Raw genomic sequence first — 24,697 nt, 5'->3', positions numbered from 1 at the left:
TGGCTGGTGCCTTCACAAGTACTGGCATGCATTCTTAGGGTCTGGATAACTACCCTCTCCTCTAGAACAACTACTGAGGAAGGCAAAGTGACGTGGGTGGGAGGGCAGTCTCAAAAATATAAATATTTAAATATATATGTGCATATTTTCTCAGATGTTTTTGGTATTCCTGCTCAACTGACCCAACCAATTAAGAAGCACTGAGGTCAACATTTGCATGAGGAAAGAAAAAAAAATATAGAAGCCAGGGTAGAGTAAATGCCACTTGGGTAACAGACAATAAGAGTGCTGTGAATTCAGGGACTGGAAATCTCATTTCTAACTCATGTGGTCAGGAAAGTCTTTTACAACAAATTGGGCCTTAATAATGGCTAAGAGGAAGTTGTGATGCAGGGAGTTCCTGAGACTAAATACTGAGAAAAGCTCAAACATATTTTTCTCCTGAGTGCTACTACATGCTAGCTATTTAACCTTAGGCAAGTTTAACCTTAGACAATCTCTCTGAGGCTCATTTTTCTCATCTATAAAATAGGGATAATAATAACCATCTCCTTGGAATGTCGTGGGGGCGGGGTAAATGAGAAAATAGATGTAGATGACTCGTATAGTGTCTGCTCAACACTTTGCTCAACAAAGAGGCATCCCCCTTCCCTTCAAGTTGTCAACAGACTTTTTCTATTTTTTGGAAAACTTTCTACCTTTTCCAATCTTAGCAGTGTCTCCCCATCTATGGAATCTGTCTCTCCTTGAAAGCCTCTTTTAGAAGTTACATCCTCTAAGAAGTGTCAGTGTTTCTCTCCCTGGAATGTGATTTTTGTCCTTTCTGAATTCTCTTAGGGGCTTCTCACTTCTGCTCTTGCCCTCATTCCACTTTGTCTAGCGTTGCTTTATGTCTCATCTGCTTCCTACTTGAAAACTTGTCTTTATATTGCTGCAATACCTAGCACAGGACCTTATTTTATTAGCTTATGAACAAAATTTGGACAAACTGAATGCAAGAGTCTTGAGGTTCCTTTTAATTCTGGCGTGATCAGGCTTGGACCCTAAATTAGTTCCCTTGAGCTGGGGACTTGCTCCAATCACTTGGGATTTTTCTCTAATCTGTAACAGTTACACTAATCGGATTTAAAACTGACTAAACACTTTTAATATAGCCTGCCAGAGGTATGCATTAAAATTTAACACTGTTTCCTCTTTGAACAGAAAGAAAGTGCTTATGGTGTGATTATATAGGATTAGAATTTTTCATTAAAATGGGTTTTAAACACTTTGGCAAAGTAAAAGGCAGAATCATATTTAATGAGTTTTAAAGGTAGTGAAAGCAAGAAAAGTTTAACAGAACCGTTTCCCTGCCTCACATAAAGCTCCCTTTTCACCTCCACGTATCAGGCCATGCACAAATCATGGCCTGATGACTTGTAAAGCACTGGTATTTGCACAGAGCAACAGAAGACAAAGAATGTTATAAAATGAAGGAGAGATTATACAGAAATCTAAGAGCAGATCGGAATGCTTCGCAGCCTCAAGTCTGGAGAATATCTGAATTATAACTAAAGTGATTTTATAGACTCCACACTGAAATGAGGCGGTACTTTGCGGTCTGTAGTCATCCTAAGAGGCTTACAGCCTGGATTCCTGAAGAAAGCCAAAGGTCTGAGAATTTAAAGGTGGTTATTGAGATTTGGCGTTGTCTTGTCCTTGTGGCTCGCAGTGGTAATGGGTGCCTGGGGCTTTCCCTGTGGGGCATAGTACTTATGGAGGTTGGCAGATGTGGTGCCATTTAATACCGCCCACATCACCACATGGCAATGCAGAAGCCACAGAATACAAAGCCCGGGTCTCTGGAAACAGGAAATCTAGCCAAAATATTTAACCAAGTAATTTTATCACTGCCTTTGAAATGGCTATGGTATGCATTTTAGTTGGGTTCAGGAGCACACATATCTCAAATAAAGGACTTGGGTTGAAATAAATCTACCTCAGATCTGTTTACCCAGCGAGATCTAAAGATTCAATTTTCTAAGCATTTTTGAAATAAGAGTTGTTGGAATTGGGGCAAGGCAGCTCAGTGGCAACAGTTTAAATTTTCTCTGATGTGAACTTTGATAGGAGCAGAGTAGCTATTGGAAATGTTGTGTGTACATTCTCATTTATGGCTATTTAGAAGTATTTTTGTGACTGAATAAGGGGAAATGTGTCATGGGTGTCAGCCCATTGCATTGCACAGTTAATAAGAATTGGCACTAAAGCCACATGTATCATAGTTGCAAGCAAACTTTGATGAAGACACAGTTTTAGAATTATGGTATGTACATTCTCATTTATAACTGATTAAAACTTTTTTATCTAATATCTAGGAATATGACAAGAATGTCAGCAATATGGACAATACTAACAGTTACATCTCAATTAAGAAAATAGGCCACCAACATGAATTTGCACACTTCTTGAAGAACTGGGATTATCAGGAACCTGGGAAGAGAATCCTTCAGAGCCAGTCCAGAAACCTGGGAGGAGGGGGACGTTTGCCTTGTCCCACCAGCATCCAAGTGGAACATTTGGAACTATTCTGTTTCTTTCCTTTTCTTCTGTTCCTTGTCCCTGTCCTCCTTCTTTTTCTTTCTCCTTCTTTTCTCTCCTCCCTTTCTGTCTCTCTCTCCTTTCTTTCTTCCTCTCCCTTTTGTTTTCCCTTCTTTCTGGAAGCAGAAGCTGCTGACCTACAGGAGCAGAGTGGCTGTGTGTAAATGGCTACCCAGGCCATGATGACAGTGAAGGCTATCTTTTCTCACTGCGTAACCAGAGGTGCATCTAAGTCCATCAGCTATTTTTCTTTTCAATGAATATAAAGAAATAATACTAGCTAACCTGTATGTAGCATTTACTATGTTCCAGGCACCATTCTGAAAGCTTTACCTCTATTTCCCTTTTAATTTTTTTAACAGCCTAATGAAGTAGGTACTATATTATCTTCATTTTACAGTTGGGGAAACGGAAGCCCAAAGAAATTAAATAACCTGTCCAAGATCACACAACCCTAAATGACAGAACTAATATTTGAATGTAGTTATCAGGCTCCAGATGCTGTACTCTTCACCACTATGCCACACCGCCTCTTTATATTTTGTTTTAAATCTATAATTATTGAAAAACTTAAAACAAGAAAAGTGTGAGGAAGAAAGTAAAAGCCTACCTGAAATCCCACATTCCAGAGATGATGATCATTAGCATACTGGTGACTATCCCTCTTTCATCTGTCATAAGCACATACTCATATTTGTATGATTTTACCTGAATGGAATAATATGTCACATATACGGTTTTTAAATAAAGACCTTTTTGTTTAACTAGCCTCCTCTCCTCTACTCCCAACCCTCAAACACATTTAACAAACTAGTACATATCCTTTTAGAAGTTTATATATATATTCATAATATATTAATATAATACAATAAAAATAAATGTTTACATTTTTATACATTTATAAATAAGTATATTTACATACAGATATAGAAATTTCTGAGGTTTGTTTTTTTTTACAAAATAAGATATTACATAAACTGATCTGCATCTTCCTTTTCTTAACAGCATGTTTTAGAAGTTTCTAACATTAACTGGATTGGTTTACCTCGCTCTTTTCAATGGCCATGTATTATTTCATTGTATAGTCATTTTTTTAATGGTTATTTTTGAAAGAAAGAGAGAGAGAGAGCGTGAGCAGGGGAGTGTCAGAGAAAGAGGGAGACACAGAATCCAAAGCAGCCTCCAGGCTCTGAGTCATCAGCACGGAGCCCTCCGAACGCCCCCAAACCTTCCCTACTGAGGGAGGGGGCTAAGAGGGGGTTGGAGGGGCTCAAACTCACAAACCTTGAGATCATAACCTGAGCGAAAGTCGGCTGCTTCACCGACTGAGCCACCCAGGCTCCCCTTGTCTTTCTTTTTTTTTTTTTTATTTATTTTAAGAGAGACAGCACTGAAGCAGGGGAAGGGCAGAGAGAAGGAGAGAGAATCCCAAGTTGGCTGGGTGCCATTTCCCCACAGCCGGAGGCCGGCTGCAACTCGCGCGAACAGTGAAATCAGGACCTGTGCTAACATCAAGAGTCCGACGCTTAACCGAATGAGCCACTGAGGCACCCCACTGTATAGTAATTTTCACACATTCCTCCAATAACAAAATTCTGTTAATATTTTCCTTCTATAGATAGTATTTTACCCTGGTTTTCCCTCTAAGGCAAAGCCTGAGACAAGGGGTTGCATGCCTGTCATTCATTAGGGAAGTGATGGCGGATGTCAGGACTGAGACCGGAGACAGTCAAACAGAGAAGGCGGGAAAGTCCATACAAATGTGCTTTGCTGAGTCTGCGCCCACCGTGGGCCTGTGGGTTCTCTCCGTCTGAGGGGTCTTACCGACAGAGCCGTAAAACTCCGGGCGTTTAAGCTCTAACCCATCTCCCTGGGACTCAGGGATCGCCCCTCAGGGCCAACAGCCGGACCTTCACAGGCTGCGCATGCGCAAGTGTAGCGCCCAGAGGGCAGATGGGAAACCGGCGGCCGCCGGTGTGGTCCCGCTCCTTCAGCGCTGGCTGCTCACCACAGCGATGGCTCTAGTGAAAAGTGGTCTGAGAGGAGGTGAGGATCCCGGGACAGAAGGCCACACCTGCTTTCCTCTGGCTTTCCCCATCGTGGGGGTCGATGGTCTTTACGCAGGGTACGACCTCTTACCCTTTGCCCTTAGAGTCACAATGATAGTAATATAGCTTGTTATACAACTTTGTGTCAGAACCCTATACAGTACACTCCTGTCCTTGTAACAGTCATATCAGGTAAGTATTTTACATAGGGGAGGCCCAAAGAAATTATGAGGGAGAACCATTTGTACCCTGTTCTCTTTGTATTCTCAGTGGTTAGCAAAATGCCTGCTGCTTAAAGAAAATTCAGTCTGTGCTTGAAGAGAATGCTGTTGAAGTAACTTGCACGCTAAGTTACACACCCATGGTGTGACAAATCCGGCATTGAGACCCAGGACTTTAACCTCCAAAACCTGTTGGATGTCTTCTGTTAAGCCAGTATAGCCTAAAGAATTTTGTAAAACTTCTTGCACTTTTTATTTATTTTTTATTTTTTCACCAATACCCTCTTTATTAGCTTCTTCATGTTTTTAGCCTATTATTTTTTTATTCTTTAAAAGTTTATTTATTTATTTATTTATTTATTTATTTATTTATTTTTTTGAGAGAGAGAGACAGCCCGAGAGAGGGAGAGAATCCCAAACAGGCTCCACGCTATCAGTGCAGAGCCTGAGGTGGAGCTCCATTTGAGGAACTATGAGGTCATGAGCTGGAATCAAGAGGGGATGCTTAACTGACTGAACCACACAGGCACCCCAGAACTTCTTGCACATTTTAAAGCAGGCCATGCAAAATTGTTCATCCTAAATTTTTGGAAAGCTTATTATTTAATAGGAAAATACTAAACATTTCATAAAATTGAAATAAGATGAAGATAGGCTGCATTTAATACACTTACGTCATGTTTGTGTTCTGTTATAATAAAAAGAGCTTTAACTAGTTATGGAATAGCATTCACAGACCATAAAGTTTTTATTTGTAGATTTTATCCACTTTGTCTTGAAAATCTTGAAAACTTTACAGCTACCTGTAAAGGAATCAGCATCATATCCTAAACTACTTTGGTTGTTTTGAATCCAGAATATTACAACAATGGCCAAGCTTCCCCCATACAGAGATATGGGACATAAAATGGGAGAAATTGGGAAGCCCCATGGGTATAAGGTACAGCAATTAATCATTAAACAGGGACTTTTACAAACCAGTATTTCCAGTCATTCTTTGATTTGGCTCCTGGTAGGATTCCCCTCCACCTAGCAAGGTACCATCAAAAAGTTTAGGATGGATGAGGGGGTACTTGTATTTTGAAAAGCCATTGTCTTCTTGGATCTCTGAGCCTCTTTAAAACCTCTTGACTACACTTCCTTGAAATATTTTCTTTTCCTGATTTTCTAGTTGGCTTGTTATTTTTTAAAACATATGACACATGTTAATGACAAAAAAAAATTAAGCCATATAAAATTACAAAGAATACGAAAAGCAACCCAAATCCCACCACCCAGATAAAAGATTGTTATCCTCTCCCTTAACTTCTATATGACATTGCCTTTTGGTTATTCTTCCCCACCCTTCCTTGTGTTTTGACTAATTCCTCTTCTTCCAAAATATAATTCCCAAAACAAAACCTATGGGTTGGATATTATCAATCTCAATTTACAGATTAAGAGACTGATCTCTCCATGCCAGCAAAGAGTTCTGTGTTCTGTGATTGTCAGGGTAAGTCTGAAATAAAAGGTTCATAAATGTCTCTTCTTTAAGCTTCTAGAGATATTAACCTGCATGTGGAAGGTCAAGGATTAGCACATCTTTGTGTAGAATTCTGGGATGGGATTCTCTTGAAGGAAGTTTTCTCTTCAGCTTTTGTTTTTGTGTCATTTGAACAATAAACCAAACAAACCAACAACAAAAACTTTAGTATAGAAAATAAGCACATCCATAGTAAATTACTTCACTTCAAAAAATACTTTGACCAAGTGTAGTTTGTGCATAAAACCAAACTGACTACTTGTCAAGTCTCCCTTATTTCTCTCTCTTGGGTTGTTTTTCTTATTGATTTCATTTCCACGAAAGTATATTATGGTTTGACAAACTGTGGATACTCAAAAAAGTGCATTATGTTTCCAGAATATGCTGTCTTCTTTCTCACAGTCATTTAGAGTATACTTTGAGATACATATAATTAAATAGAAGAATGAAATTATATTTGGAAGCCATTAACTAAAAGTGCCTACCTTTGTGTCTTTCACCATAATTCTTAGGCCTTACAACAAAGAATGTGTTTCCTTATCTACCTGGGAGCAGGGTTTTCTTCTGAAGTGAAGAGATTTACCTTCTGACTGTTGAAAATAATGTGGCAGCTCAGGAAATTAAAGGGAAAAACAAAGCGTAGGCTCAGTGTGTTTGGCTTACACCTGGGTTCCAAGTGGCCCATGAATTATGAGATGCTAATATACTAAAAGATTAATACTTTGTTAACAGTGTGTAATCAGTTGAGAAGACTTGCTCCACAGGACAGCACACCAGTGTTTGTCTTGCAGAAATGGTATCAAGTCACAAATTAAGAGCTATTTGGGGAAAGCAGCATGTTTTTCCCTATGCTTGAATGCGTTGAATTGGGCTAGATAGAACAGCTTTCCATCTGTGAGTGCATGCCAAAAGTCCAGGAGCCTTAAAAACTGAAGTGGTCCATCTCAGGCACCTACATGCCTATACATGTTCTCTTCTGCTGTGTAAACCACCACTGCAAAACAGCTACTATATTATTATATCTCATAATTTTGTGGATCAGGAATTCAGGTACTTCTTTTCCCTGTGCTTTGATTGGCATCATTGGTGACATTCAGCTGGTCTCTGGGATGACCTGGAGGGTTCAAGACAGATTTACTAACACGTTTGGGTCCCTTGGCTGACTCAGCTGGGTCCCTCTCCCTGTGGTCTCAGGGTATCACCATATGATTTCTCCATGAGAGTAGTTGGGACTTCTTCTATGAGCTGGATGCTATCAGTTGCTTAAGGACTTGGCCCACAAATGGGCTCAGCATTATTTCCACTGTATTCTGTTGGTCAGAGCAGTCACAGAGCCCACCTAGAATCAAGGGGATGGGATAGACATCTCACCTCTTAATGGAAGGCGTGTCAAAGAATTTGGCCTGATCTTTATTTTGCCTTAATACATCTCCCCCTCTTCCCCCCTTGTCAAGATCTAGGAAGAGGGAAGAAGGAAATTATCAGGGAAAGGAGTTCCAGAGAGATTCCTCACCTGGTCTGTCTCAGCCTGGAGAGAGAGGAATGGAGGCCTTTAGCACACAGGTGAGCTCCAGATGCATATTTAACTTGGGAGATAAAGTACCCAAGTGTCCTCTGTCAGCCTCCTGGTAAATTAGTCTCAGCAATGCTAGATACAGTGAATTGAGATTCCTCAAGGTACAAAGGCTGTGATCTGTTTCCTCAACTTAGAAGGCCATGTGGCCCCTTTGTGGCACCTAGTGACTAGGAACATGGACATACAGCTTCAGGAAGAGCTTTCCACCATAAAGCAATGAACATCCTGGGCTTCATCTTCCAAAGAGGAATTGTTCCAAGGTGAGAGAGAGAGAGGATCAGTAGAGCAGGACACACACACCAGTTGCTTACCTCTTCCTCTTCTTCTTATTTTTTTGAATATATTTTTTTAATGTTCATTTTTGAAAGAGAGAGAGAGAGAGAGAGAGAGGACAAGTGGAAGAAGGGCAGAGAGGGAGGGACAGGGGATCCAAAGTGGGCTCTTTGCTGACAGCAGACAGCCTGATTCGGGGCTCGAACTCTTGGACTGTGACATCATGACCTGAGCCGACAGAGCCATGCAGGAACCTGCCTACCTCTTCTTTTTTTTTTTTTTTAATTTTTTTTTTTAATGTTTATTTATTTTTGAGACAGAGAGAGACAGAGCATGAATGGGGGAGGGTCAGAGAGAGGGAGACACAGAATCTGAAACAGGCTCCAGGCTCTGAGCTGGCAGCACAGAGCCTGACGCGGGGCTCGAACTCATGGACCATGAGATCATGACCTGAGCCGAAGTCGGACGCTTAACCGACTGAGCCACCCAGTCGCCCCCGCCTACCTCTTCTTAAGAAAGAAAATGGAGGGGGCGCCTGGGTGGCGCAGTCGGTTAAGCGTCCGACTTCAGCCAGGTCACGATCTCGCGGTCCGTGAGTTCGAGCCCCGCGTGGGGCTCTGGGCTGATGGCTCAGAGCCTGGAGCCTGTTTCCGATTCTGTGTCTCCCTCTCTCTCTGTCCCTCCCCCATTCATGCTCTGTCTCTCTCTGTCCCAAAAATAAATAAACGTTGAAAAAAAAAATAATAAAAAAAAAAAAAGAAAGAAAATGGAGTTTGGGGATGAATTCTACTATTTTGCTTCAAGATCAGTTTGTATCAAAATATGAGAACAGAGAATGTTAAGCGAAATGTGTTAGTATGGTTGGTACAAAAATGTCACTTCCCTATTTTCTGATAAAGTGCTTTTTATAGCATTGGAGTTGAACGTGTGGGCTCTAGTGGGGCTGGAAGAGTGGAGTCAGACTGCCTGGGATTGAGTTCCAGCCTCAAGAGTTGTAGCAGTGGATAACCTTGGGTGTTCCTTGATATTTTCATCTATAAAATGGAGGTAATAATAGTATTAAATAATAATAATGGTAATAATAAATACTTCATAGGCCTGATGTGAAGATTAAATGAGATGATGCATGGAAAACCCTTAGTACAGTGCCTGATGCTTATTAGGTGATTACCACATAAAAATATTCAATAAATGTCAGCTTTTATCACTATTATTATAGCACTAGCCCCCACTCTGGTGGTGGAACATGAGGGCACTGGGGGACTGAAGAAAGGGAGGGATGAAAATCCAAGTAAGACTTCTCATTCCCTTCTCTCTGGTTATAGTCACTGGGGTATAATGTGATCTATAAACGCTTCTGTCTGTTGACATGCCAGCAAATGATATGTCTCTCTGATCTCCTTAGATTTTCAAGCTTAATGACAGGGCCCAGGTGCTTGAGGCTCAGAGCACAGAGAGAGCTAGGGGCTGCAGGCTGTCCTGGCCTTTACAAACGATTGCCCCTCTAATAAATAAAGCATTCACTCAGAGAGTCTGAAAGCCAGGGAGCCACATTGCGTGCAAATCCAGATCAGTGGCTAGAGCTTCTTCCAGGTTGAAGCTAATCGTAACTGACATGTTAGAGTAAAACTACTTTATAAAATCAATATTAAATTTACAACCTTTGACATCCTGGGACATCAAAGATAAGGGGGAAATAAGCCATAGAGTAAACAGTCCTCCAGCTATGCCATCTGCTCATGGAGATGGGGAGATGTGATGTGGGAAATCAGGAGCCTGAATCGTACACTGTTAGTCTTGTTTTTGTACCAACTTCTTGACATCAATAAAAACATTAAAAAAAAATCACACAGACATTTACACACAGAGAAGAAAGAGAAATAACCAGGAGAGTTCCACCAATCTAACAGACTCCCAGAATCATTCCAGAGTGAAGTGATTGGATTCCTTATCTGACAGTGAGACTTGATTTTCCTGGACAGTGGGATGCTGCAATTATGGGGCAAACATCACTTTGTGAGGCTGGCAAATCCCCTGCTGAAAACGCTAACCTATCTAACCAGGGACCATGCTCTAATAAAAGTCTGCACCTCTCTAGTAGGTCTCCCTGTATTCACTGGGACTCAAATATAGCAGAAAGGGATACTTGGAAGCAGAGTAAAGCTATAAAGGTCATCACAAAGTGAGAATGTGTTTCTCTGAGTGCTCTTCAGGGGGTACTAGCTCTCAGCTGTTCATGTATGGGGTGGAATTCTTACCTCTGGAAAGAGAATTTTAAGTTTGACTTCTAGAAGCAGAATCGCCTTAGTCTTACCAGGAGGAGTCATTCTGGGACAGAAGCTACAGCATCCAGCATGGGCAAGATAATGAAGTACTTCTTAGTCCCTTGCATTCAAAAGCATTTTGTCCCAAGAACTGGTCAGAGAGTTGTGTCACCTCCACTGTGGTTCTGGGCACTGGATTTATTGTATAAATTTGGAAGTAGTCTAGGAAGGGTGGAGTGGGGAAGGCCAGGCCAGGCAGTTCTGCTGGTCTAAACAGACTCTTCTGTAGTGCTTCCTCTTTTGGGTCTTGGTGAAATGTATGAGTGTGAATGTGGGAGCCTGTGGCATAATAGTTGAGAAAAACAAATGTCTAATTAAGGCTGGTGTGTGTAGAAAGTGAAAAATTACCCCAGCATATGAAACGATTTTGTTTTTTTGATTAGGGTGTAAATTCCATGAGTTTCTGGAATGGTGTCTGGCACATAGAATGTGGTCTTGGGTATGCGCGCGCGCGTGTGTGTGTGTGCGTATAAAAGAATTAGGATTCCCAGGGGGCTCCTGGGTGGCTCAGTCGGTTTAGTGTCCAACTTCGGCTCAGTTCATGATCTCACTGGCCGTGAGTTTGAGCCCTGCATTGGGCTATGTGCTGACAGCTCAGAGCCTGGAGCCTGTTTCAGATTCTGTGTCTCCCTCTCTCTCTGCCCCTCCCCAACTCATGCTCTGTTTCTCTCTCTCTCTCTCTCTGCAAAAGTAAATAAACTTAAAAAAAGAAAAAAGAAAAAAAAAGAGTTAGAATTTCCTAGGTAAATTGTTGGAGGAAACTAATACTCGTTTAGGGCTTAATCTGTGCCAGGCACTAAGGTAAACCTTCTGCATATACTTTCTTACAACACTTCTGTATTGGTTTCTTATTGTCCCTGAAACAAATTACCACAAACTTAGTAGCTTAAAACAGTACACATTTTTAATCTTACAGTTTTAAAGGTCAGAAGTCTGACACAGTTCTCAGTGAGCTAAAATCAAGGTGTCAGCAGGGTTGTGTCTCTGAAGTCTCTTTTGCCTGTACAGTAACATTCACAGATTCTGGGGTTTAGCATGTGGACTTCTTTGGTGCCCTTATTTGGTCTACCATAACCTCTATACAGTACATATTATTTAATTTTTTTTTTAATTTTTATTCATTTGAAAGAGAGAGAGAGAGAGAAAGAGCGAGCATGTGTGAGAATGCAGGGGAGGGGCAGAGAGAGAGAGGGAGACAGAATTCCAAGCAGGCTCCAGGCTCTAGGCTCCAAGCTGTCAGCACAGAGCCCGATATGGGGCTCAAACTCATGAACTGTGAGATCATGACCTCAGCCAAAGTCGGATGGTCAACCGACTGAGCCACCCAGGAGACCTAGTATACAGTAGGTATTATTAACTCTAATACAGAGATGAGGAAACTGAGTCTCAGAGAAGTGAAATAACTTGCTGTAGATCATACAGTATCTGACAGAGTTAAGACTCCAGCTTAAGTCTGTCTCCAAAGCCCATGCTATGTCATCTCAAGCTGTAAAATAGCATGCTGCTGGATGGGATTGGGTTTAGGATATGGTGAGGTGGGAGGTGGAATAGAAGCATGAAGAATTCTCACAAGAGGTTGGACAGAGAATTGGAATTGAATTCCATTGGAAATGCTCCCTTAGAAGAAGAAAGAGATTTGCATTTGAGAAAAAGAATAAATTCACCTCTCTGAGGGAGAAGTTAGTTTAGGGGCAGGAAATCAAGTCTGTGACTTAGATGGAGCACCACCTTCTTTCCTAGGGCCTCAGGAACCTTAGAAATCCCATATCCTATGTTGTCCTCTACCCACTTGGGAAGAGATTTACTAAACCACTTCCTTCTAAATTGTAGGAACTCAGTGTGCTACCCCTCCCAAGAATTTTGCATGTAAAAAGAGGGTGGTATTACCCAAAGGCATTCATAGAACCACTGAATTTCTTAGTTTTTTGAATTGAAAAGAAGCTGATGAGGGCAATATAGGTTGGCATTTGTCATCATGAGCTAAATTTGTTTTGGTAATAGTAGACTTTTTATTACTATACCACTTGAGTCAGAGATATTTAGCACATGAGAGTCTTCTAGGTGCCAGTTGGTTATCACCTATTAGTATGCTTGAGGAGAATAGTATGTGGATAATAGAAAAATGAAAAAAGATTGGTATAAAATTTTAAAAAATTGTACTGGATATTTGTTCATAACATGAAACCATCAGGGAACATACATGATTGTATGAAGAAAGGTGGTTTGGGGAATTGGGTTTGATGGGGGCCTTTGTCAGAGATTAGGCAGGGAGCTACTCTAATAGCTGATGTCCAATCCCTTTTCCATTTTTATAAGGAAAAAAAATGATAAAAAACAACCTTTCTGAATTTCATTCTCTGGTGCTAATAGGACAGAACAGCAATGACATACCACAAAAAATAAGGATAGGATTTACAAGTGAACCAGATGGTTCTCATCTCATCTCACCGAATTGTTATCCTTTGAAGATTTCCTTTTTGTAGATTACAAAGAGAATGTAATCACTTTAGGAATCCCCAGAGAGTTTCTTAATGAACCCTACTTACATTGTGTTGACACTAATAGTAAGTATAACCATGATCTTCGAATCCCTATGTGTGAGGCAGCATTATTGAAATTATAGCACAGGCCAGTAATTCATTTAAAAACATACTTTTAAAAGTGAGCTTTATGCTGACCAAAACCCACTTATACCAGTTTCACTTACAAATATGAGATAGTATATTAATAATGAAATGAATATAGTTTAACTCATGAAAAATAACATTTTACTGTCAAGTTTTGCCCAGTGTAGTCTCATATCAAATTAAGAAACTAAGTAAACCAAACATTTATATGACTGACTCATACTGTGAAAAAAATGTGATCACAGCTTCATATCACAAAACTATTAAGTTCTGTTCAAGTAATTTCCTCTCAGCATTTCCTTTCCTCACTTAAGGTTTCCTTCTTAACCAAAAAGCATCAAATTAGGAAGCTTAAATGACTGAAGTATTAACACTCTCAGGAAAAAAATGATTGCCTTTCAGAATGGGGGAAAAACCCCTCACTAACTTATCTTCCAAGGTAAACAGTTATGAAGTCCCAAGAACAGAGGGGTTGTTGTTGTTGTTGTTAACGTTCTTTTCTAATACGTTGATTTTCCATTTGAAGTTTCTTTAAAATTAATCCTTTAAAATCATTTCCAGCAGTGAGCAATTCAGCAAGTTGAGAGAACAAAATGGCCAGACCTTTGTGTCCTTGAAGATTGGATTTAGAGTAGAGGGATTGTATTGAGGTAACTTTTGCTGTTTCGAGTATAATAAATTGTAACTTGTGTATGGTACAATTAGAGTTCCTGTGAACAAATCCAACATTTCCCTCTATGTAATCTGTGTTTAATTTGGTATGCCTAGTTCATTTTCACTATATCTCTATTTGAATACAAATGAAATTTTGTAATATTACCTATCTTTTCAAATTTTATGTTTATTCATGTAGACACAACCTCCCTCCTACACTCCTCCCCCCACACCCACACACTCAGAAATTTGTTAAGTAAGTGTATATTAAGGTGGAAAAACCTGTAATGCTCCCATTCTAGGTATAAAACATATTTTTCATGGAGCTTGGGCCTCAGTCTCAAAATTCTTCTAAATACATTGCTCTAGGCAGCTGTTACCAACTAATTGAATTAGGCATCTGAGTCAAAACCTTCATCATCACTGGTTAGTTCATAAAACAGAGCCTGCTTTAGCTATTTTTAGCATAAAGGGATATGATAACAGGGAATTAGGTGCTTATAGAATTGCTGGAGGACTGGAGGACCAACTTCCAGCAATGACTCGCAGAACACTACAGAACTGAGCCTCCACTTATGCTGCTGCAACTGGGAATGGAAGGAATCAGGAAGCTGCAAATGAAATTCTGTAGTTCCAGAACACACTGCTGCAGTTGTAACCCAGGGATCAGAAAGCTGGGATCTAGAAGCCACCACCACCCCTCTCAACACACAGGAAGCTGCTAATTGGACAGGGAACACAGAATATTCAGAACATTACTGTTCCTACCATTGATGCTGCTGCTTCTTGATATCCAGGAAGCTGGGAACTGGTACTGGACATAAAGCTGAGAAACCCCATGCTTGCCACCTTTCAGATCTCATCTAGGTGATTTAATTGGAGAGACTTAATTTGTATCCGGAATCCTAGCTGCAAGGCAGCCTCAGAGATGTAGTTTTCAGTTCAGGAAGACATACAAAGTCACAATTTATGCTGAAGGTATATGCTTGGCAAAATCTTGCTCTGTCCTTATTGGAACCTCACTGTAGGGAGATGCAGAACTTGTATACAGAATAACAAGAAGATTTAAGGAATGGCTTTTCTCAACGTTTATTTATTTTTGGGACAGAGAGAGACAGAGCATGAACGGGGGAGGGGCAGAGAGAGAGGGAGACACAGAATCGGAAACAGGCTCCAGGCTCTGAGCCATCAGCCCAGAGCCCGACGCGGGGCTCGAACTCACGGACCGCGAGATCGTGACCTGGCTGAAGTCGGACGCCTAACCGACTGCGCCACCCAGGCGCCCCAAGGAATGGCTTTTCTTAAGGAGATGCCAAGATGCTATGGGATTTGATCCCTAACTTCTACTTAGAGGACACAAGTAATGATAATTATAGCTTCTTATATTTAATTTCTCCTTTCTCCTTAGCAATTCATTTTGCTTAGGAATTTAATTCTAGTTCTTGAGCAACTTGTTGCCACTGAATTACTTAAATCTTTGCACCTGCTGATCCTGCCTTTCCCTCTTGCAAGAAAAGAGAGTATTTCCTATCTTAATTTCTTACCTGGATTAATAGGGACCAGCTCTGTGTATTTCATGTGGCAGCTTACTATGCTAATATCCAATTAATTGTCACTTCATTTAGGGTGAAAAGAAAATGTATATAAATATATTATCCAAATATTATATATCTAGGTATGAAATGTGCTCTTTTTTTTTTTTTTTTTTTTTTTTTTTCAACGCTTATTTATTTTTGGGACAGAGAGAGACAGACCATGAACGGGGGAGGGGCAGAGAGAGAGGGAGACACAGAATCGGAAACAGGCTCCAGGCTCTGAGCCATCAGCCCAGAGCCTGACGCGGGGCTCGAACTCACGGACCGCGAGATCGTGACCTGGCTGAAGTCGGACGCTTAACCGACTGCGCCACCCAGGCGCCCCTGAAATGTGCTCTTAATGTTAAGTTGATAGCCACATCCAAACCCTCTTGAGAAAAAAAAATTGATTCCTTGGGAAACCAAAGAGTACAAGTACAGCACTCAAACTATTTTGACTCTGTAATCCATCCATCATGGCCGTGTGGGTAAGTTATCTAACTTTTCTTAAGTACCCAAAGCTTTATGTACTAACATCTTTCATTTGTATAATATCCCACAGAGTACTTGTTTCTCAAGGCATCCTTATACTTTGAAACCAAGTCTTTAATGTATCTAATGAATATGAAATGTCTGAAAACAAATACCCAGAGAATATAATTTGATATGCTAAATGTTAAGAATTTAGTGTCACCTTTGCAATTTTTAGAATTTTTAATTAATTATTTATTTTTTGAGAGAGAGAGAGAGAGTGCATGTGCATGTGAGTGGGGGAGGGTCAGAGGGAGGAGAGGGAATCCCAGGCATGCTCCATGCTCAGCACGAAGCCCAACATGGGTTTTGATCTCACGACGGTGAGATCATGACCTAAGCCGCAATCAAGAGTTGGATGTTTAACCGACTGAGCCACTCAGGTGCCCCTCACCTTTGTAATTTTATATAACTGGCAGAAGATAGTTGTGTGACTTCAGCAAATTTCATGTGTGGGGTTTTTATCTTAAAGTATAATGTTTGTTTAGATACTTCAGTTTAACAGCCACTTTAGATCAACTGTTCATTCCTATGAAATATATTTTTTTTCTAGGAAAAACTTATGTGTAGGAAGAGCATGACCCTGAAATTGTTATTTTCTATCATAGCTGTCATTGTAATAAGCTCAGTGCCATGTTTTCACAACCATTCCTTTCAAGGCTGTGTCAAGTGACCATTTCCAATCCTGCCTTCTCTCTTTGTTGTCACTGTGAGAAGCTTCCTCTGTGGTTTCTTTTCACCTGCCACATCTTGCAAGACTAAACTGCATTTCACTAGGTTCTAACATCCAATCTTGCTTATCACATACTTTGCTTGCAGGGTAAGCACAATGATACGTTGCATATCATACCTATATCCTTTCAAAGTGACTCCCTTTTGGAAGCAGATAAGGGCCAAGGGAGGCTATCCACTCTTTCTGACCCTAAACTAATTAATATGAGAATAAAATACATACTGCCTTGTTTAAGCTATCAGGCTTGTGTGAAAAAAGATACAATTTTTAAGCCTAGGGAAGTTGGAAAGCACAATGGAGGCAATCTGAAAATTTTTCACAAGGCAGGGCTAGGCCTTGAATATAAAAGGTAAATCATAGAACTGAAAAAAAAATCTTTCAGGAGTATTTATATATTAAAAAAAGTGTATGTTATTTAAGTTCTAAACTATTATGTCTGCTCTGTCACTACTTCTTTGTGGGGGAAACTCCACAAAGAAAGTGACTCAGGTAAGTTACTTAGAAAAGTTCCTTTGCTTTCTTTTTTTCATTATGTAGAAGCCAGCTTGTTCACGAGTACTTTCTAAAAAAAATACATGGTGCATATAAAGAAATAGGCAGGATATTTCTAAATATGGCTAAAGTTTAGGTCAGAAGTCATTTGCATCCAAAAACCCTGTAAGTGCCTGATTCATTTAGTTGATAGAAATGAGATTCTGGGAGATATAATGAATGGATCAAGGAGTGCTCTCAGGTGAAAGTTTCTGATGGGTTTTAAGATCACATCATGCCCTACTTTTTGGTCTCTGTTAATAATCTGTTGTGATGTACAGCAGGTTCTGGTATGCAGAGTAATTCAAGTGCTCTTCTGTTGGGCATATGGTGCTTTTAAGAACACCCCAAGGGTTGATTTGACTGCTCCGGTTGATAAAGGATGGCACAGTGGGAAGGAAGAGAACAAGCTATGGATGGTGCGTGGGTTTCAGGAGAGGAAGGGATTCATCTGAGAGCAGAGCTGCTGAGAAAAACAACATGCAGTGACTTAATTAGAAAACTAATTTTGCCGTCATTTAAGTTGAATTCCTGCAAGTGTCATTACTTCTTACGGTAAAATTTAATGATATATAAATATGTGCACATGTGTATATAAAATATGTATATTATGTATATGTATGTTTATATATGTAAGTATGTATGCATATATACATATATGTTAAACAATAAAGTCATATGAGGCAGCAAAAGGACGAGATTTAACCTCAGCTGCTGAACTAGGGACAGGTGAGATATTTGAAAAGAGCAAAAAGGAAATAACTCTAGAGGAAACTTTTTGAGTAACAGTGGAGAATCTTCCAGGAAACAGCTTGGTACTTGTTCTTTACCCCATTTAAAGACAGCGAAAATAAAATATTCTTCTCATAGTAATATCTAAAGATATCATTCATTGGTGAAAGGAGTGATTTTGCATATAAAATTTACAGGAAAAGCTTGCACTTGAAGAATGTTATGCCACCAGAATTTTCTGTTACATAAATTTAGGTAAGAGTAAATAGGATCAGGAATTGTCAGAACAATAGCAATATGGCTGACCATGTCTGTGCAGTTGTAGAAAGCCCTGATGGCAAATTTGAGTAATTATGGGCAGAGAGCCCAAGAACTCTGCAATCAGGAAGTCAGCTCTGATACAGAAACTGACCAAACACCAATAGTATGGAACAGAGATGGAGGTCTCAGAACCTTACAGAACTAAGAGGTCAAGGAAGAATCTGCTTAAAGCAGGTCCATGATAGACATTAACTAGCCACGTTCAGCAGAGAGTTTTTGAAAACCGTACCTGTCCATCATATGGCCTGTGAATCAAATTAATTGTATCTGAAACTGGGTTGTAGTTCACCTGAGATTTTGAAGAAAAAAAATTGTTTTCCCTAATTACCTAATTTCTCCATCCTAACCAACTGACACTCAGCTAAGAGCTGGCTGCTGCTGGGTTTTACACAGAAGGCTTAGATCAATAATTGTAATTGAAGCCAAAGCCATCAGTTATGTACTTGTGAGTTGTTCAGGTTTAAATCCATACTGTCTTATCTTGAAACTTGGATATTATAAATGATTATGAAATGAAGTAAAGTTAGCAGAAATAGATCTTTGATAGAGACTGCCCATGCTTGAGTTGAATTCAGTAATCACTGGACTTACTAGCTAAATAATTAAGTAAGTAAATGTCCTCTACTACTGAAGACATGAGTGTGCTCCTAGCCCAATAGCACAGAGAGGAGGAAGGGGGAATGCTAGGAATAGCTCTAAGGATTTTTCATGTATCCCTTCTTGTAAGGCCCCGAGACACCTACAGCATAGATTCTCACCTTACAGACAAGGAATTTGAAGCATAGAGAGCTTACTTAACCAAAGTTCTACAGTTTGGCAAAGACTATAGCCAGCTCTGTGAACCCATGATTCTAAAGTCCATATTCTTAGTTATGCCTGTATATTTTTCATATGTAGTTGCATATATATATTTGGTGCATTTGTATGGATTTATGAATATTTCCTACACCTTGCATGGTTAATTTATTACTGTGAGTTCAGATCTTCTCAACTATAGCATAACATTAAAATATGTTAATAAGATTATCAGTTAAAAATATGGTACTCTACGTAATATTTTGGTCACCTAGAAAAATATAAGTTAAAAGAACTCAAGTAAATTATTAAGAATGATTATTTTAGGGAGATAGGATAATGGGTGACTTTGGTTTATCAGTTGTACTTTTTTGTATTTCCTATTTTTCGGCAATGATCACAGGTCACTTTTTTTCTACTCTAAGCCAATATTATTAAAAAAATAAAACCATGAGGTATCATAATAGAAATCTACCTAAAACAGGCAGATCCAAATATAATATGTAATGCCTTTCTTGAATATCATTAGTAAACCAAGAAAGCACATCTTGCTTTAGCAGTGTTCCTTTTTCATTCCTTTTTGAGTATGTTACCTCTTAAATTTACTTGGTCAACTTTCTAATTTTCAAATTTATTTCAAAGACTTTTGTAATCAATTTAATTTAAAATACCTGCTTGGAACAATCTATGTAGAAAGCTCAAAATGGTAGGTGTATATTTGGGCCCAGTTGTGAATCTAAAGCTGAATGTCAAAGAAATAATAATTAGACCTGCTAAAAGACTTTTGAAAGTTATACATATGTGGTATTCCAAAGAGAGGCTGTATAGTACAGTCATTAATGCAAGAGCTCTAGGGCCCCATGGCTTAGGTTGAATCCTAGTTGCAACGTTGCTAGGTGTATAATCTATGGTAAATTTTAAAATCTCTCTGTGGCTTAGCTTACTTAGCCTTCTGTGAGACTGGAATAATAGTACCTATACCTTATAAGTTTGTTGGGAGAATTAAGTGAGTTTTACACACAAAACACTTTAAAATAGTGACAGATACTTTATAAACATTCAATAAATGTTAACTGTCAGCTCCGATGGGCATATATCACACTAAGGAAAAAACTAGCTCACAGATTTCTACAAAGACTTGTATTATATAAAAACTAACTAAATAAGAAGTAGATTTTCTCACAGAATACAAACCAATGCTCTTGGAACGAAATAACTTGAAAGCACAGTATATAACATGTTTGAACTCACCTGATATTTGTGTCTTATCTCCAGGCAGTGGTGTCTCTATAAGAAGTCTGTCCTGAGCTCCAAGAGGTTATCCTAAAATTGCACTCTGCTGTCCCCCTTTTCTGTCAGATAAGCTGCATTGGTTATCATGAAGTTAGTTTTACATCCTCCCTTCCTTTATTTTATCAGTAGGGGAATGTACAAAGTGTGTGGGAAGAGTGTAGGCAGCCCGAGGTTTGGCCTTTAAATGCCTAATAATAATAGCTGCCAATAATTGAGTGCTTTACCATGAGCCAGCACGGATTAAAGCACAGTCCAAGAATTAATTAGTTTAATTTTCTCAGTAAACCTATTATAGATATATATATGATAATGACATATATTATTGCTTCTATTTTACAGATGAAGAAACTGATCTCCAGAAATTAGTCATTCAACTAATTAAGAATTGGAGCTGGGATTAAAATCCAGGCTGTCAAAGGTAAGTCTGGCTTTTCTATCAGCTCCATCTGGTTCAATAATGAACACAAGTAATAGAAAAAATGAACATAGATGCTGACTTTAGGCACAGAGGGATGATACTCAAAATATCCACCAGCTGGTTAACTCAGACACTAGTTCTGACTAATCAGAATGGATGCCACTGGTGAACAACTGGTATGGCTATACTGGTGTGAACTGTTTGAATACCAGCTCTGATTTTTGGGGGGAAAAATGATTAATTGGCAAAATATATCACTCAACATCTTCAAAAAGAAAATTGATTAAATTACAAAGAATCAGTAAAGACTATATCAAGTGCAATATGTAGGTGAGTTCATGCTTGTGACACACACTTTACTCAACTTTCAGATACTCATCAGCAAAATGGCATATTTTAAAGAACTGTTTGCCTGTGTTATTGCCCCAAACAATGCTATTTGATTTTTGGTATCATAAGCCAGTGGTGCCAGGCTCAGGATGGAAAGAGTGGTCTTGAAGTGGCCCTACCTTTCTCTAAATCCATTTTACTACCTGTCTAGCGAGAGTTAGAATAGATTTTTAAAAATTCATGTCATTGATTTGGCATCTATTTGATATTATGTAGGAAATAGGATAATGAGTTTAATGTTACCATACTGAATGGCTAAAAATACTGCCCACCTAGAATCAGATGATAAATAAGTTAGGGGCTCCTATTGGTGGACTTTGACACATAGGCCCCCATTTAGTGCTCCCACTTTTACTGTCTTGCAACAACAGTACATACATCTCTTACTAAGGTTTTCTCCTATCTCTCCTAAAGTTAAGAAGCCAATTGCCCAGGCATTTATAGCCTTAAATGTAATATTAAGTCTTAAGAGAAAAAATAGCTGGGTCCTGGTTCTGGACTTGCTTCTGATAAACCTTAGGCACGATGGTTACTGTAACAGTCTCTACCCTGGAGTGCTGTGGGAGGATTTACTGAAATCAAGCACATAAAGCCACACTTCCTTTTTGCAACAACAAGAATAAAATATTAAAATATTTGGAATTCCTATATTCTCTTGATTCTAGAAAGTTTTTGAGGGGCGCCTGGGTGGCGCAGTCGGTTAAGCATCTGACTTCAGCCAGGTCACGATCTCACGGTCCGGTCCGTGAGTTCGAGCCCCGCGTCAGGCTCTGGGCTGATGGCTCAGAGCCTGGAGCCTGTTTCCGATTCTGTGTCTCCCTCTCTCTCTGCCCCTCCCCCGTTCATGCTCTATCTCTCTCTGTCCCAAAAATAAATAAACGTTGAAAAATTGGTTCTTTAAAAAAAAAAAAAAAAAAGAAAGTTTTTGAAAGTATCACAGCCAAAAAAATTACTTATTTAAGAAAAAAGTTTTAGTTATCATTATTTCCTTGGAGAGTGGGTCACTGTACTGAACATGTCATGAACATGACCGCTAAGTAATTAAGATAGCCATCATGATTTGCTTTGCTGCTGTGTGTCTCTTCTCTATTTTGTCTGCTCAGATTTGTATGTGAGGGCCAGTTGGGCAAGCCCCCCAAACCCTCATCCTGTCATCATAAGGAAATTATATTTACGGTCTGAGAAGCTTGTTCTAGGTACGTTTCTTTGTTTCATTAAAGATTTTCCCATTCAGACTTTTGGTTCCCAAATTTTTTCCCCCCAGAATGTTTATTTATTTATTTTGTGTGTGTGTGTGTGTGTGTGAGAGAGAGCTCAAGCAGGGGGAGGGGCAGAGAGAGAGGGAGACAGAGAAGGTCAAGTAGGTTTTGCACTGCCAGCTCAGAGCCTGATGCGGGGCTTGAACCCAGGAACCTTGAGATCATGACCTGAGCCAAAATCAAGAGCTGGAGGTTTAACTAACTGAGCCAGCCAGGCTGCCCCCATCCCCCAAATGAGTTTTTAGTAAAGTAACAAACCCCTGCTTTTAAACTTTCTTATTCTTCTGGCTAGTTTTCTCCCAACTTGTCATTTTACATGGAAACTTGTAGAGGTTTTGATTTCTGACATTTTCACCTTCCAGGTCACAAAGCACCAACAACCACAATAATCTACTTTACCTAGACTCTAGCAACAGAATAATTATACTTTTTTTTTTTTTGGTATTACTTCTCTATGTATTTTAAAGTCTTGAATTTCACATTTTGAATGGTCTTTTTTTTATTAATTAAAATTGCTCTGGGCTTATGTGGATGATGATCTGGGCTTACCTAGGGTATAACATGCAATGAAAGCAACAAACAACAGGGGAACCTGGAGGGACTGAACAAAGGCCAGAAAAGCTCATAGAAGATAAAACATAGGAAAGTGCACTGCAAGCACTATTTAATTTTGTTAGGTTCTTGGCACCTGGTTTTTCATTAATACTGTTTCTTGGATTTTGAAAGAAATCACACACATTTTTGCTCTAGGAGCACTTAGAGCAAGAACAGCATCACCTATTTCTAAAAATATTTCCCAGTGGATAAACTGTTAAGAAAACATGTTTATATTCACACTTTGAGTAGAAATATTTACTATTCAGACTCTGTGCTTGAATTTTTTTTTTTAAATCAAGTAACTAAATTAACTTTTTGTGAAATAATGACCAAAATCAGGGCCCTGGGTCACCACCTTTATAGCCAAAGCAAATATTCAAGGATTCCAGAGCCTTGAAAAAGCCTCCACCAAAGCAGCTTACATTATACTGTTTTGTTTGGTTTATTCAAAAGCACAATATTTCAAGAAAAGAACATATTAGAAATTAGTTCCTGAAAATCCAAAGGGAAATGAATATTTGATGGTATATTGAAGCTTTATTAAAAGACTCTTGTATTCATTAAAAAATGAGCTCAGACAGTTCTAGTTCTGTGGATGAATGTCTGAGCCGATGGGCTTAATGTCACTATTGTTTTTCCCTACTCAAACTTACTCATATTCTGTGTATATTTTATATAATGCTTGTTCTGAAAATAGTTTTTTGGGGGGGGCTTAGAACAACACAGTTTTATTATCTTATTTTGGGGGGCCATTTTTCTGGAGGTCAGAAGTCTGAGATGAATCTTGTTGGGTTAAAGTCAATGTTTAGCCTTCCATTTGTGTTCTTTCTGGAAGCTGTAAGAAAGATTCCATCTCCTTGCCTTTTCCTCCTTGTAGAGGCCATCAGCATTTGTGGGTTTGTGTGCTGCCCCCCTTCGACAACTGTAACACCTGTCCTATGTTTCTGTCCCCACACCTTTGTCTGCCTTGGACCCCTGTCAAACTCCGTTTCATAAGGACAGTTTTTTTTTTTTTTGAGTGTAGACCAGATATTTAGGAGTCTTTAAAATAAGGTAACTTAATGCCTCAGCTCAGTATGTCTTTACCAGATATTAATCAACCCCATATTTCATGTTCTATCAAACCTACCTTGAAACTTTTGACTTCTTTTGTAAATGATCCAACTTCAAAATAGGAGAATTTACCTATTCTTGTGTTAGAAATGAAGGAAAACATTGTAAATAATTTTGTTTATTCTTTCGTTGCAACTTTTAAGTAGGGTTATTTAGAATAGGGTCATTTAACAAACACACTCTTTTGCAGTTATTTTTGTTTTTATTGTATTTGCTGTTTATTTGTTCATTGTCTAGCTCATTCAGTGCTGCCTGATGATAAACCTTTATTTCATTTCTTTTCATTTGCTGTTATGAGATTATTTCCGAGGATGATAAAACCAAGGGATTTGAGAGGCAAATACAGGTTCATAATCTAGCCTACTTTGTGACACTCAGCACCTTCATGCGGTTCCTAGGTAACAAGCTTCTTGCAGAGAGTCATTCTTGTTTCCAACACCTGTGGTTGGGGTGGGGCAGGGCTCTAACACAGCACAGGCTGGTCAGAAAATTAGAAGCAAGTCACTGTAATTAGTCATCATTTACTTTTTGTGTTGTTTTGGGGGAAGAATTTTGTTTCAGTTTCACAGAGCTTTAGAAAAAGGA

The 24,697-nt window shown here is 39.2% G+C and overlaps 1 long non-coding RNA gene across 3 annotated transcripts in view; it reads right to left on the bottom strand.

The window, feature by feature from the left end:
- Positions 1-20,434, bottom strand: part of LOC123583497 — a 49,376-nt gene extending 28,942 nt beyond the window's left edge. For 2 of the 3 annotated variants that reach the window (XR_006704907.1, XR_006704905.1), the window contains exons 1-2: positions 4,405-4,525; positions 3,191-3,288 (exon numbers count right to left, since the gene is read on the bottom strand). This is a non-coding gene — a long non-coding RNA (uncharacterized LOC123583497). Of the gene's footprint in view, positions 1-3,190; positions 3,289-4,404; positions 4,526-20,293 lie in introns of those variants that run through there. The other variant, XR_006704906.1, reaches the window with a different exon arrangement.
- Positions 20,435-24,697: the final 4,263 nt, after the last annotated feature.

Source organism: Leopardus geoffroyi, chromosome B3 (genome assembly GCF_018350155.1).
Source record: "Leopardus geoffroyi isolate Oge1 chromosome B3, O.geoffroyi_Oge1_pat1.0, whole genome shotgun sequence".
Classification (NCBI taxonomy): Eukaryota; Metazoa; Chordata; class Mammalia; order Carnivora; family Felidae; genus Leopardus; species Leopardus geoffroyi.
The sequence above is the reverse complement of the archived record's forward strand: the minus strand, read 5'-3'. Positions and strand labels throughout refer to the sequence as shown.